Source organism: Caretta caretta, chromosome 1 (assembly GCF_965140235.1).
Source record: "Caretta caretta isolate rCarCar2 chromosome 1, rCarCar1.hap1, whole genome shotgun sequence".
NCBI classification, from domain to species: Eukaryota; Metazoa; Chordata; order Testudines; family Cheloniidae; genus Caretta; species Caretta caretta.
In genome coordinates, this window is record NC_134206.1 from 39245818 (window position 1) to 39259893 (window position 14076).

General features: G+C 47.7%; 1 protein-coding gene across 1 annotated transcript in view; it reads right to left on the bottom strand.

The window, feature by feature from the left end:
• The window catches only part of RDX (radixin), a 98676-nt gene extending 92517 nt beyond the window's left edge, over positions 1–6159 (bottom strand). Inside the window, exon 1 of the mRNA XM_048844903.2 lies at positions 5935–6159. The gene's annotated coding sequence lies outside the window, so the exon portion shown is untranslated. The remainder of the gene's footprint in view (positions 1–5934) is intronic.
• Between the last annotated feature and the right edge of the window lie 7917 nt (positions 6160–14076).

The window sequence follows — 14076 nt, forward strand, 5'->3', positions numbered from 1 at the left end:
AGGCAATCTCTGGATGCCTGTTGTTACCAAACTCACAGCCCACATATAGCAGGTACACCAAGAACTCTAGAGGCAGTTAGAAGGCACCAAAGCAACCTACATATAAGTATGCCCAGTGGTCCCACCAGCAAAACCTGGCTTCACGACAGGGAATAAGGTGTGGCAGTTCACCCAGAATCTGTGATCAACTTGCCCCCCCCATGAATCTGGAAAATAAGTATTTAGTACCTTTCCAGATTACAAAACAGATTAACCAGGTTACATTCAAGTTACAGCTAACAGATTCCCTCAAGATTCACCCAGCCTTCCATGTCTCTCTTCTAAAGCCATTAATCAAGAATCCCTTCCCACTCCATACTACTCCCCCTCCTCCACAGATAAATATTCAGGGCCAAGAAGAATATGTGGTTCGGCAGATTCTAGTCAGGTCTGAGAGAAACTACAATATCTAAATGACTGGGATGGGTACAGCCTGAATCTCCTGTGCATCTTTCACCATACTTACCCTGAGAAACCAGGCCCCAAGGTCTCTAGATGGCACTCTCAAGGGACAGTACTGTCAGGAACTAAGGCCTGTAGCAGAACTAATCTCCAGGCAGCGTCATCAGTACAGCTGGTCTGCAGCAGACTGCCTGATTGGCCACACCGCCTGATTGGCTGTACGAGGCAGCAAGCCAGCTCTTAAGCCACCAGCAGTAGCAGTAATTCATGTCTGCTGTATGCTCATGCACACCACTGTGCCTGTACTTGTGTTACCCTGTTCCTGCTGCCCTTGCCTTGCACCCAGTCTTGCTTCTGTCCTGACACTGCCTTGAATCCCTCCTTATCTGCTCTCCTGCTCGCTCAAGTTTGAACACTGGCTTTGGCTTCTGATTACTGACTCTGGGCTTGACCCTTGACTCTGGCATCCAGTTCCTGCCCTTGGCTTTGACCTCTGACTATTGACCCTACTGCTTGGCCTGATTGACCACTCGGCCTGACACCCACTCTGATCACTAGGCTAGACTCTCCTCATCCCAATCAGCAGATGCCATCCCTGCACACAAACAAAAAAATCTTGGGGAACAGTAAAAGATCATGTCATTAAAAATGTCTAGGTGTCAGACTGTATATCTAAAGAAACCTCATTTACTTCATTCCCAAAGAAATACTGCTTACTGTCACAGTTACCGGGTGGACTGCACCTCTGACCCCCTCCTGGTCTCTCTGAGTGTAACCTCTTGAGGTCTGTCTCATGCCTCTAGCCGTCACCTCTGTCTCAGGGTGGAATCAAACAGTTCTCCCACTCTCAGACTGGGCCTTGGCTGCAGTGCTCTGTTTATCAGCCATGATTATCTCAGCAGGTCTAACTTATGTCCAGACCCGGCAATTCTCAATTCTCAGCTCCACACTGATCATGCTTACACTGCATATTTTCTATTTCATATTTCTATAGCACCAATTGTACGATTTAAGGACTGATGGTTACATTTGGCATTTAGGGCTAAATCCCCGAAAGGGATTTAGGTGTCCAAGTCCAAAATTTAGATCCCCAAAGCCCCAGCTCAGCTGCTGCTTTACCCTGTAAATACTTAAGTATCAACCGATAAAATCCTATAGACCCCTAAAAATCTGCCACTGGGCATACACACCACCACCGCAGTCCAGGCAACCAGGCATCTAACTCACACCTAAACTCCAGCAGAATCCTCAAACTATGCAATGCCCTGCCTATCTCACCTGTGTGGCCTGATCTGATAGACATGCTCAGTGGCTTCCTAATAGACCATGCCCTGTACAAAATGCCAGAAGTGGAGGTGGTGCCCCCTTTGTATGTTTTAGCCTATTGGTTAGAGCACTCACTCAGGATGTGGGAATCCCAGATTCAATTCCTCCCTCTGTCAGATGTGGAGCAGGAATTTAAACCCTTGTCTCCACCTTTCAGGAGATTTAGCTCAGAAGTTAGGGCTAAAGATATTCTGGGGCTGTTCCCTCTCAACCTCTCCTGTTTAAATTGTTCCACTTCTTATAAACAAACACTCTCTGGAAAGAGTGAGAAGAACAACTATAAACCAGTGGTTTGGGGACTCACCTAGAACATGGGAGTCCCAAGTTCAAGCCCATGCCAATCACTACCGAAGGTGAGTGCTCTATCAGTCAGGCTAAAAATTTAGGGGGGGGGAGCACCTCCACCTTGTTTTTTGTAAGAAAGGTCTTAGGGCTTGTCTACACTTAAAATGCTATGCTACCTATGCTGTCGGCGTAGGTAACCCACCTCCCCAAGAGATGGCAGCTAGGTAAGTTGACAGAAGAAGACACAGCTACAGACTAGGGACCGAATGGCTAGGCAGCAGTTCTGCAGAAAAGGACCTAGGGGTGACAGTGGACGAGAAGCTGGATATGAGCCAGCAGTGTGCCCTTGTTGCCAAGAAGGCCAATGGCATTTTGGGATGTATAAGTAGGGGCATAGCGAGCAGATCGAGGGACGTGATCGTCCCCCTCTATTCGACATTGGTGAGGCCTCATCTGGAGTACTGTGTCCAGTTTTGGACCCCACACTACAAGAAGGATGTGGATAAATTGGAGAGAGTCCAGCGAAGGGCAACAATGATTAGGGGTCTGGAACACATGACTTATGAGGAGAGGCTGAGGGAACTGGGATTGTTTAGTCTGCGGAAGAGAAGAATGAGGGGGGATTTGATAGCTGCTTTCAACTACCTGAGAGGTAGTTCCAGAGAGGATGGTTCTAGACTATTCTCAGTGGTGGAAGAGGACAGGACAAGGACTAATGGTCTCAAGTTGCAGTGGGGGAGGTTCAGGTTGGATATTAGGAAAAACTTTTTCACTAGGAGGGTGGTGAAACACTGGAATGCGTTGCCTAGGGAGGTGGTGGAATCTCCTTCCTTAGAAGTTTTTAAGGTCAGGCTTGACAAAGCCCTGGCTGGGATGATTTAATTGGGTATGGGTCCTGCTTTTGAGCAGGGGGTTGGACTAGATGACCTCCTGAGGTCCCTTCCAACCCTGATATTCTATGACTTCCCTCGACCTAGCACTGTCTACTGGCTAGCTTAGGTGGCTCGCTGCTCAGCTTGCCCCTTTTTTTGGATCCCATTCTTAGACACCTCTCCCCAGGCATTGTATAGGGGAGTCTGTATACCTAATGTGGGGCTATGAATTCCATTAGGCAATAGGGCACCTGAATGTTGGACATTACAAGACTGAGTCTAAGCCCCTTTATGGATCTGCCCTTATGTAGCACTTTGAATACATATACTGCATTCCTGTGACACAGGTAGGGAGGCAAATACCTGCAACTGATCAATACAGAAAATGAGGCATAGCAAAGTGAACTGGACTTGCCTAAAGCTACACAGCATTACACCTCAGGACTTTGTCTCCCATCCCTGCACTTGTTGATTCACACTAATAAACGGCTGTCAACAAACATGTACTGTAAGTAGTAATATCAAATCCTCCATCAGTACGATATAGTCTGACAAATGCAACTTCACACTTTGTTAAATAAAATTAGTGTAATCAGTTACATCAGCACTAAGACAAAGTGGTATTTTAAACATCCAGGCTGATAAAACCAACAAGGGCAAGGGAATTATCTAGCTAAGAAATATATTTTCATGCTTTAAATTTCCTTGACTTAGCTAGTTTTTAATGGTAAGTTTGAAAACAAAGATTTGCATTATCTGTATCAGACATTTATCCAACTTAACATAATGTACAATGGCTCAGGCTGTTGCAACCATTATGTAGATCAGTATTTAGAGATTATAAAATGTACATTTGTTGTAAACAATAGCAACAGATGCTTCATTGCACTTGTTTATGAAGTAATTCCTTATTATTCTTCCATATCTGTACATTCATTGATCCAAGCTGATGTTTTACAAGAACATCAAGAGTTAAAAAGCCTTAGGATATTGTTAGTGAAGAGCGGGCTCCCCCCTGACTGCTTTACGGAGTAAGAAAAGGAGTACTTGTGGCACCTTAGAGACTAACCAATTTATCTGAGCATGAGCTTTCGTGAGCTACAGCTCACTTCATCGGATGCATACCGTGGAAACTGCAGCACTTTATATACACTCAGAGAACATGAAACAATACCTCCTCCCACCCCACTGTCCTGCTGGTAATAGCTTATCTAAAGTGGTCATCAAGTTGGGCCATTTCCAGCACAAATCCAGGTTTTCTCACCCTCCACCCCCCCCACACACAAACTCACTCTTCATAGTGAGTTTGTGTGTGTGTTTTTTGGAGGGGGGTGAGGGGGTGAGAGAACCTGGATTTGTGCAGGAAATGGCCCAACTTGATTATCATGCACATTGTGTAGAGAGTTGTCACTTTGGATGGGCTATTACCAGCAGGAGAGTGAGTTTGTGGGGGGGGGGGGGGGTGGAGGGTGAGAAAACCTGGATTTGTGCTGGAAATGGCCCAACTTGATGATCACTTTAGATAAGCTATTACCAGCAGGAAAGCGGGGTGGGAGGAGGTATTGTTTCATGTTCTCTGTGTGTATATAAAGTCTGCTGCAGTTTCCACGGTATGCATCCGATGAAGTGAGCTGTAGCTCACGAAAGCTCATGCTCAAATAAATTGGTTAGTCTCTAAGGTGCCACAAGTACTCCTTTTCTTTTTGCGAATACAGACTAACACGGCTGTTACTCTGAAACCTGTCTTTACGGACTAAGTCACTTTCAACTTTTATTTTCAAACTGAGGAGTGAGCTCTAGTTTCAAGCTGGAGCGATTTACAAATTCAAAGCTCCCCCCAACTCTCAAAAAGCCCTGGAGGCAGCGCGGGAATGTAGCTGAACCTGACGCGCCCGCAAACCTCTCAGCAATCCTCGTCGGGCTGGTACCGCGGCCGCCTCCTGCTCCTGGGCTGCAGAGGGCAGAGGGGTGGGTGGGTGTTTTGTTTCTGACCTGAGGAATGTGTTACAAAGTATCGTCCTCGTTGCAACAAGTAGCCGAGGGGCCTCACCGAGTTGCACTTTCGCTCAACCCCCTCCCCGCAACGTAGGGCTTTGAGCAAGTCGGGTTTATGCGTTGGCTCCGGGAACCGAGAACCAAGATTAGACGAGAAAAGAAAAGGAGTACTTGTGGCACCTTAGAGACTAACCAATTTATTTGAGCGTGAGCTACAGCATCACTTCATCAAAGCTCATGCTCAAATAAATTGGTTAGTCTCTAAGGTGCCACAAGTACTCCTTTTCTTTTTGCGAATACAGACTAACACGGCTGTTCCTCTGAAACCAAGATTAGACGGCAGCGGACGAGACGGAGTTAGTAGAAGAAAAGCATCAACTCCCATCCCGCCTCGCAGCGGCTTGAGCCCCGTCGCAGACCCCCAAGCCCCTTCTCCCCATAACCGGCCGGCCCCTTCCCGCAGTCTCCGAAGGGAGCGGGCAGAGAGGAGGCTGGGGGCGGACCGCCAGTGTAGAAGGGGGCCGAGAGGAGCACAGGGTGAAGCGACAGCAGCAGCGGGAGAGGGGGGCGAGCAGCGTGGCGTGGCAGGGAGGGACACAGCCCGGGGGGAGAGAGACACAGCGCTGGAGGGACACAGGGCTCTAGAGGAATTACGCGGCGGGGGCGCGCGGGGGAGGACACAGCCCTGGGGGCGGGGCCGCGGGGGGACACACGCGGCCCTGAGGGGCCACGGGGGGGAGGGACACAGAGCAGCCGGGGGGCACAGACACATAGGCCCGAGGGGAACACGAGCCAGACAACCCCGGGGAAGGGGGGAGGAAGGACCAGGCAGGCAGGCAGGCAGCCCCCGGTCATCTGATAACGGGCTCTGACAGCTACTCGCTCCCGAGACCCCAGCCCCAGGCTGGCTGGAAGCAGCGGAGATGGGGCGGGCCGAATGCGGCCTGGTAAGCGGCGGGTCCGGCACGGCGCAGACACCAACCCCCTCCCCAGTTCTTCCCCACGTCCCCCTCACCTGCGGCTCCGCTCCCCGGCGCGGGGCTCTGCCGGGGGACTCGCTCCCACCGGGTCTCCGATGCGCGCTCGGTGGTCCGCTGTGGCCGGGCCCCCGCGCAAGCCCCTCCGCGGCCGGGCAGCAGTCGCTGGGGGCCGCCCTGGGCTGTTCACTGGTGGGTCAAAGCAGGAGACGCGCAAAGCGCCGCTGACAGCTACGCAATATGGCGGCGGCTGCCGCCGTTTAGATTTTCCTCCTTGTTGTTACGGAGCATGCGCGAGAGGTGGGAGCATGCGCACTAGCCACGGCGAAGCCGCTGCCCTGAGCTCCCCGCCGCGGGGGGCTAAGAGCGCGCGACCGTGAGGAGCCTCGGTGTGAAAGAGGGTCCGCGGGAGGGTTGTCGGCAAGAGGGACTGGGGGCTGCGTAAGGGGAGAGGTGAGGAGCACGGAGGGACCCGACGTGCAAATACACAGCTGCGGAGGGGGGCTCACTCCTGAGAAGTAGTGTTGGGGGGAGGGCAGGAGGTGGCATGTTATGCCCTTGCTGGGACCAGACCCAGTGTGACCCCTCATTCCTCTCCTCCTGTCTATCCAGATGGCTCTTGGCACCTGTGGACGCTGCTCACATAGGTGATGTAAGGCTAATTTTTCACGTCTAATACACGTGTCCAGAGGTGCTGGGGCACTTGCCAGTGCCACACCCCCTGGTTTGAAGTGGTTTCCGTCATATACAGGGTTTACGGTTTGGTTGAATGGCCCTGAGCACCCCCACTGTACACATTTTTCCTGCACTCCTGCAACTGTCATACATACACTGGCTGCATGGGTGGTTCCTGAGAGCTGTGTTTGGCCCTGGATATTAGAGAGACAATGTGGGGGAGGTAATTTATCTGATTGGACCAACTTCTGTTGGTTAGAGAGACAAAGCTTACAAGCTATTGGGCCCTGAAGAAGAACTTGGTGTAGTTTGAAAGCTTGTGTCTTTCACCAACAGATTAGTCCGGTAAAAGATCTTATCTTGCCCACCTTTCCTCTCTAATAGGTGCACCTTGACAAACCTGCTTCATTAGTGAAATCTTTTTGAGTGCTCCATTTGGCAGCACTCTGTCACACTAAAGCTTATTACAAGTGTCCCTTTATTTTTTGTTGGTTTCAGAGTAGCAGCTGTGTTAGTCTGTATTCGCAAAAAGAAAAGGAGTACTTGAGGCACCTTAGAGACTAACCAATTTATTTGAGCATAAGCTTTCGTGAGCCACAGCTTTGTATTACTCCTTAGGAGCCCATGCCTGTCCTGCACTGTGCAAACAGACACCCCTCCCCACACACACAGTTTGAAAGGAATGGGGCTCTGCAGAGTTTCAGCTGGAGTTACTTGGGGAAGCTGATTCAGTCACATAAGCTGTTGCCTCTAAGGCTGGGACTTCAAGAAGAGGGTGGCATAGGTGCCGACTCCATGGGTGCTCTGGGACTGGAACACCCATGGGAAAAAATAGTGGGTGTTCAGCACCCACTGGCGGGCCCTGCCAATCAGCTCCTCCTCCTTCCCCCCCCCCCCAGCACCTCCTGCTTGCCAGCGGGCCCTGCCAATCAGTTCCTTCCTCTCCCTCCCAGCGCCTCCCACCTATCATGGATCAGCTGTTCAGCGGTGGGCAGGAGGTGCTGGGGGAGGGGGTGGAGCAAGGGCAGGGCACACTTGAGGGTGGGGGCAGAATGGAGTGGGAAGAAGCAGAGTGGGGGCAGGAAGGGGTGGAGTGGGGGTCAAGCAACCCTGGGGAAATGAGAAATTCAGCACCTGTGGAGGGTGGTATGAAGCCAAAGATCCCTATGGGTTGTACAGGAGGGGCATTGCTAACACTCTTAGACCCTGCTCTTAAAAGACTCAGGTCTTTAAGCACGGTGGGTGGAATCCACAAAGAGTCTTAGGTGTTGCAAAGCTGAGTGTTATAGGGCCTAACTTTTAGGTACCTAGAAAATCACAGGAACAACACTGCAACCCACAAAACCCTAGGCTCCTATACAATGAATGGGAGAGATAGGTGACTAAGAAAGCGATTCACAAAATCTAGCTCACTATTAGGGAACCACCTATGCTAAGTATGCTCACCCATGGGAGATACCAAACAGGGGTTTGGTCTGAGCATCCCCTCTCTGAGATAGGGGCAAAAGTCCAGGCTCTTGGGAGACACATACTTTGGCTTAGTGATCCATGAACAGGCACCTACCACCCGGAGACAGACATCTTAGGTGCCTACAGCATTTCTTGTCCACTGGTTCCCTAGACACCTTTAAGGAGTAGTGGGTGCTCTCCAAGGTTCTCTGCTCAGTGTCCCCTTCCAGATCCCTGATTTTGTTCCTGTGACCCTCATTCCTGACCCTGTTATTTTTTCATTATCCCCTGTAATTATTTGAATCCCAGGTTCAGTAGTTCCTCCCCTTAGGCTGGGGGAGGGTCATTCAGACACCTGCCTGCCTCCCAGACTTCAATAGGTATAACATTTCTTGTGGGAATGGGTTAGGTACCTGCCTTACTCCACACAAAACAGCCGGAGGTGATGCCCATTTTATAACTTTAGCCCAGTGGTTAGAGCAGTCTCCTGGCATATGAGAGACTCACATTCAATTCCCCCTCTCTTATCAACAGTTATGATTGTGAAAATGATTGATTAAGGTATAGCTAAGCAGGAGTCAAGTTTAACTATATAAATTGGGGTCCAAAAGGAAGCTTTGGAACCTAACTCCAGGACACAACCCAATATCAGAGCTGCCAGACCTCAATGCTCTGCCAACTATGTCATGCAGAAGCTGGAGCCCCAGATGACCTGATCCTGACTGGCCACAAGTAAAAATTCGTCTGCTTTATTGGGAGTGGTGAGCATTGTATGCTTAGTGTGTGTATTCTGTTTTGGTAACTGTTAATAGATAACGGTTAAGGATATTACTGTGTAAGGCTTTTTCACTGATAAAAGGACCTGTGATGCAAAGCCGCAAAAGATTACACTCTGAGCCCTAGGAAATGGGTACATGTGGGTACTTAAATTAACCAGGTTACAGTCTGAGCCCTAGGAACTGAGAATGGCTGGCCCTGAGCCCTAAGAACTGGGTATAGGTAGGTGCCTTCACCCAGAGCCCTAGGAACTGGGAAAGGGTGGGAGTGAGTAAATTAACTGGGTTATGCCTTGAACTCATGGAAGGGTAAAGGTGGAGTGCCCTAGAGTGTGCAGGTAACAGAAGAAGTTCCACCTTAAACTAGCCCATAACTCTGTGGTTAGAACATCCTCGTGAGAGGTGGAAGACCCTTATTCAAATCTTTTCTTCCCCCTCTGGCAGAGAGGGGATTTGAACATGAGTCTCCCACATGCCAGGAGATGAGACTAAACATTATAAGGTGAGCACTACCTCCTCGCCTCCAGCTGGAGATTTTGAATGGCAGTCGATCCTGTAGGTGCACTCTGAGCACACCTATCAGATTGGGCTCTGCACACAAGTTAGGCAGCGGAATGCTTGTCTTCCCCTGGTTTGTGGATCGCTCTGGACAGGGCCGGCTCTACTGTTTTTGCCGCCCCAAGCAGGACGTCTGAAGACAGAAGCTGCCGCCGAATTGCCACTGCAGCAGTCTGAGGAAAGAAGCTGCCGCCGAATTGCTGCTGCTGCGGAAAGACGAGACACCGCTCTGACGGCACACAGACTGCCGCCCCTTTCACAGTGCCACCCCAAGCACCTGCTTGGAATGCTGGTGCCTGGAGCTGGTCCTGGCTCTGGGGCTTAGGCAGGAGATAGGCAGCAGTGTGCATGCTCAGAGGCAGAAATGCAGGCTTAGAGGGAACTTTTTCTCTGAAAAATTAGGCCATTAGTGAGTTTAGGGGCTTACAGAGTTCATCAGGAGTTTTGAGGATCAAAACTGACATTAGCAGATACTAAATCTGGCATCTAGGTGTTCAAGTACCTTTGTGGTTCACACTTCGTGAGTAAAAACAACGAGGTGTCCTTGTGGCACCTTAGAGACTAACAAATTTATTTGGGCATAAGCTTTCGTGGGTTAAAACCCACTTCATCAGATGCATGGAGTGGAAAATACAGTAGCAGGTATATATATACCCATTGATTTCAGTATGAAGTTAGGCCTGAGAGTCTTCGTAGGGCACAGCTATTCTGTTGATCACATGCAAACACATAAATGCAAATTCTTTTGGCGTCTAGAAAAAATGTAAAATTGTGGTCTCAACAGAATACATTTTATATCCTTGTTTTAGTATTTTTCTCTTTCCACCATATTTTATGCATTGTTAACAATCATGCCTGATTAGTTTCTCATAGGAAGCTCTAGCTTCACTTCACACCATCATCTATTTGAAGTCACTGCCTTAAAAAAGGCATAGGCCCAATGGTACTTTATTCACCTGGGTAGTATCATCAAAGTCATGCACGTGCATAAGTATTTGCTGAATTAGGGCCATGATATGTGCCTCTGTAAATCATGTGACTCTGTTCAACATGAAATATGTTTTGAAACAGAAAATAATTTCTTCCTAGTCACTAAACTGAAACTCATGCTAGTAACCATACCTGAAAAGAGTAATTACAATGAAAATACTATATAAATAAGGCAAGGTTACTATCCTGAGTAAGCATTGTGCAAGACAATGGAAGATTAGAAAGGAAAGTGAGATTTAAGGGCACAGGGGAAGAATAGAATGTTAAACACCTCCTAAACCAGGGGACAATTGGCAGGCCAATAATTTCTGTTAGAAAACATATTACACAGACAGCATAGACAGATGAGAGAAGAATTATAAATAAGGCTATGATTTACTCAGTTATTTTTCGTAAAAGTCATGGACAGGTTACAGGCAATAAACAAAAATTCATTGCCCGTGACCTGTCCATGACTTATACTAAAAATAACAGAGAAAATCTTGGGGGGGAAGGAGGGGTACCTAGGGCCAGCAGCACCAGCTGCAGGGGTCTGCCCAAGCAGTGGCTGGTGTGGCTGTCCCTGTGCCCACCTGAGCAGCTGACCCCGGGGTCAGCTACACTGGCCGCTGCAGAAATCATGGAGATAGCATGATAGACACAGAGCCCTAATTATAAATAACTTACTTCGCGTGGGGGGAGGGAAGGCAGTCATTTGACACAGATTTCTCCTGTTAAAAATTGCTTCACTGGACCAAGGCAGAGAAAGTTACATATTTTGATGACTAAATGACGAGTGTGAGGATTCTGACACTACACTCCAGCCATCTCCTTACCTCCAAAGTGCACTAGCCTCAGCCAGCACCCACAGGCCCAATAAGGACTTTAACCCCATGGTCTGGTTAGTGTTGCCCACCATAAAAGGAGGTGGTTGCTCTAGGACATCATCCCTCTTGGAGAAAGGGAAGGTTCAGAAAGCAAGCACGGAGGTTAAGAACACTACAGTTCCAAGAAGAAAAGGAGTACTTGTGGCACCTTAGAGACTAACCAATTTATTTGAGCATGAGCTTTCGTGAGCCACAGCTCACTGATGAAGTGAGCTGTGGCTCACGAAAGCTCATGCTCAAATAAATTGGTTAGTCTCTAAGGTGCCACAAGTACTCCTTTTCTTTTTGCGAATACAGACTAACACGGCTGTTCCTCTGAAACCTACAGTTCCAAGGTCACACTGGCTCTGTCCTCCTATCCCCTCCCTTGCCACATGTGAACACACACATGCAAAAGGGGCTAAGTTGCTGCTTCACACATTCTGGGATTTTTGTGGTGTGGGGGAAGAAAAGGAATGCTCGGGCTCTGACTACTTTTCTGTCACTCATGAGGTATGGAGGAGAGACTCAGACTGTCCTCAAGTAGGGATGTGTATTGTTGAATATTATTCTTCATATAAAATTCCTCCTTCCATGGTGGGTGGAGGGAGTAGCAACAAAAAGAGAATTCTGGAGGAAAAATGGAAATAAAAATACTGAGGGAGACCCAGCTGCTTCTCTGTTTTGCTGTTTTATTTTGGTTGTTTGATAGGAAAGGTGCTCTCTCCTAGACCGACAGTATAGCCAGGGACACCAACCAGCAGATCTCACTATGAAGGGATCCACTTGAGTTAACAACTCTGAGTCATGCAGTAGCTATTAATATACCTTGACCTCTGGCTGTCTGATAAAGAAAGAAAGGTTGGAGGAAGAACAGAGAGGAATTTCTAATTAAAGCTGCTGCTTCAAAGAGTAGTAAGAAAAAAAATAAGCTTTCAAAAAAACCCAAACAAACAAAAAAGAATCAGCACCAAGCTGCTTCCTGACAGTGAGATCATGTGGAATAATCTCCCTGAGGGAAATTATGGAAGCCGCATCATTTAAGTCATTTAAAGTTAGTCTGGACAAAACAGCTATTATGTAAAGAATATTCCTGTATGCTGAGAGGGATATGCATTAGATCAGTGGCTCTCAACCATTCCAGACTACTTTTCCCCTTTCAGGAGTTTGATTTGTCTTGTGTACCCCCAAGTTACAACTCACTTTAAAACTACTTGCTTACAAAATCAGACATAAAAATACAAGAATGTCACAGCACTCTATCACTGGAAAATTGCTTACTCTCTCATTTTTACCATATAATTGTAAAACAAATCAGTTGGAATATAAATATTGTACTTACATTTCAGTGTATAGTTTATAGAGCAATATAAACAAGTCATTGTGTATATGAAATTTTAGTTTGTACTGACTTCGCTAGAGCTTTTTACATAGCCTGTTGTAAAACTAGCCAAATATCTAGATGAATTGATGTACCTCCTAGAAGACCTCTGTGTATCCCCAGGAGTACATGGACCTCTGATTGAGAACCACGGTATTAGATCAGTGGTTCTCAACCTTTTCCTTTCTGAGGTCCCCCAAACATGCTATAAAAACTTCATGGCCTACCTGTGCCACAATACCTGGTTTTCTGCATACAAAAGCCAGGGCTGGCATTAAGGGGTGGGTAGAAAGCAGGGCAATTGCCCAAGGCCCCATGCCACAGAGAGCACCATGAAGCTAAGTTACTCAGGCTTCTGCTTCAGCCCTAGGTGGCAGGGCTCAGGGCCCCACACTCCATCTCTATGTAGTGGGACTTCAGCTTTCTACCCTGCACCCCAGTAAGTCCAATGCTGGTCCTGCTTGGTGGAGCCCCTGAAACCTGTTCGCAGCCCCCAAGGGACCATGGTTGAGAACCACAGTATTAGATGATTCAGTAGGTCTCTTCCATCCAGTTTCTGTGAGAGAATAATGTTGTAGAGTCCAGGTGGTAAAAGGGTTGAGCCCACACAGTTTTTAATAGGCATTTTAGATTACATATTTTGTATAGATATTTCTCTGGCACTCAATGCCATAGAATGTGAGCCCCTCACACTATAAAAAGTACATTAAATTACCTCTAGAAGGCTGAAGTCTCTTTCCTGTCGCCCCCCCCCTCACGCCCCTTTTTTTTTGGAGCCAATTCATTACAGTGAAAGAATAAGGGGTGGTCAGTTTCTCCAGTATCTGATGTCATTACTGCACTAATATTTAGAGTAATGCTGGGCTTCTGCAGAACCATGGTCCAAAATCATTGGCCTTTCACGAATCTTCCTTATCTTTAGTCACCACAATACAAGATCTGCTCCCTATTCCCCCATCCATTGAAGTGTCCTTGCTGAGTACAGCAGGTATGATGGGGAGCATAAAGAGATGGAATCTTACCTATCCAGACCCTAGCGTATTCAGGGTTTTGGGGGCAAGAAGCTTGAACTGGACCAAAATTTGACTGTCACCCAATACAGACAACAGCACACAGGTGTAGTGTGTTCATTCGGGTTGGCTGCTGTAGAGACAGGACACTGCATCAAATCCTGCTTCGAGGTAGCCCATTGAGCCAGCCCCAAGTATTGAATTAGTTGCAGTTGGTCATTACAAGCATTAATAGAGAGTGGTGGTGGTAGGTTCCTCTAAAAACAGATACATTCGTTTATAATTTTTTTATTTTACATTATACTTTACATCCTGTCTGATTACATAACGTATGTTTATAGCTGTATTACTCCTCAATAAAAGATAAACAAGGTATATGAAGTAGTTTTATCTACCTTGTAAACATGATAGTGACTTCCCCCACCCTCCAGGGCTATAAAATTGCATTCATATCTCTATCAAAACAGTTTACAGTCAATAATGCATTAGAAGTGTA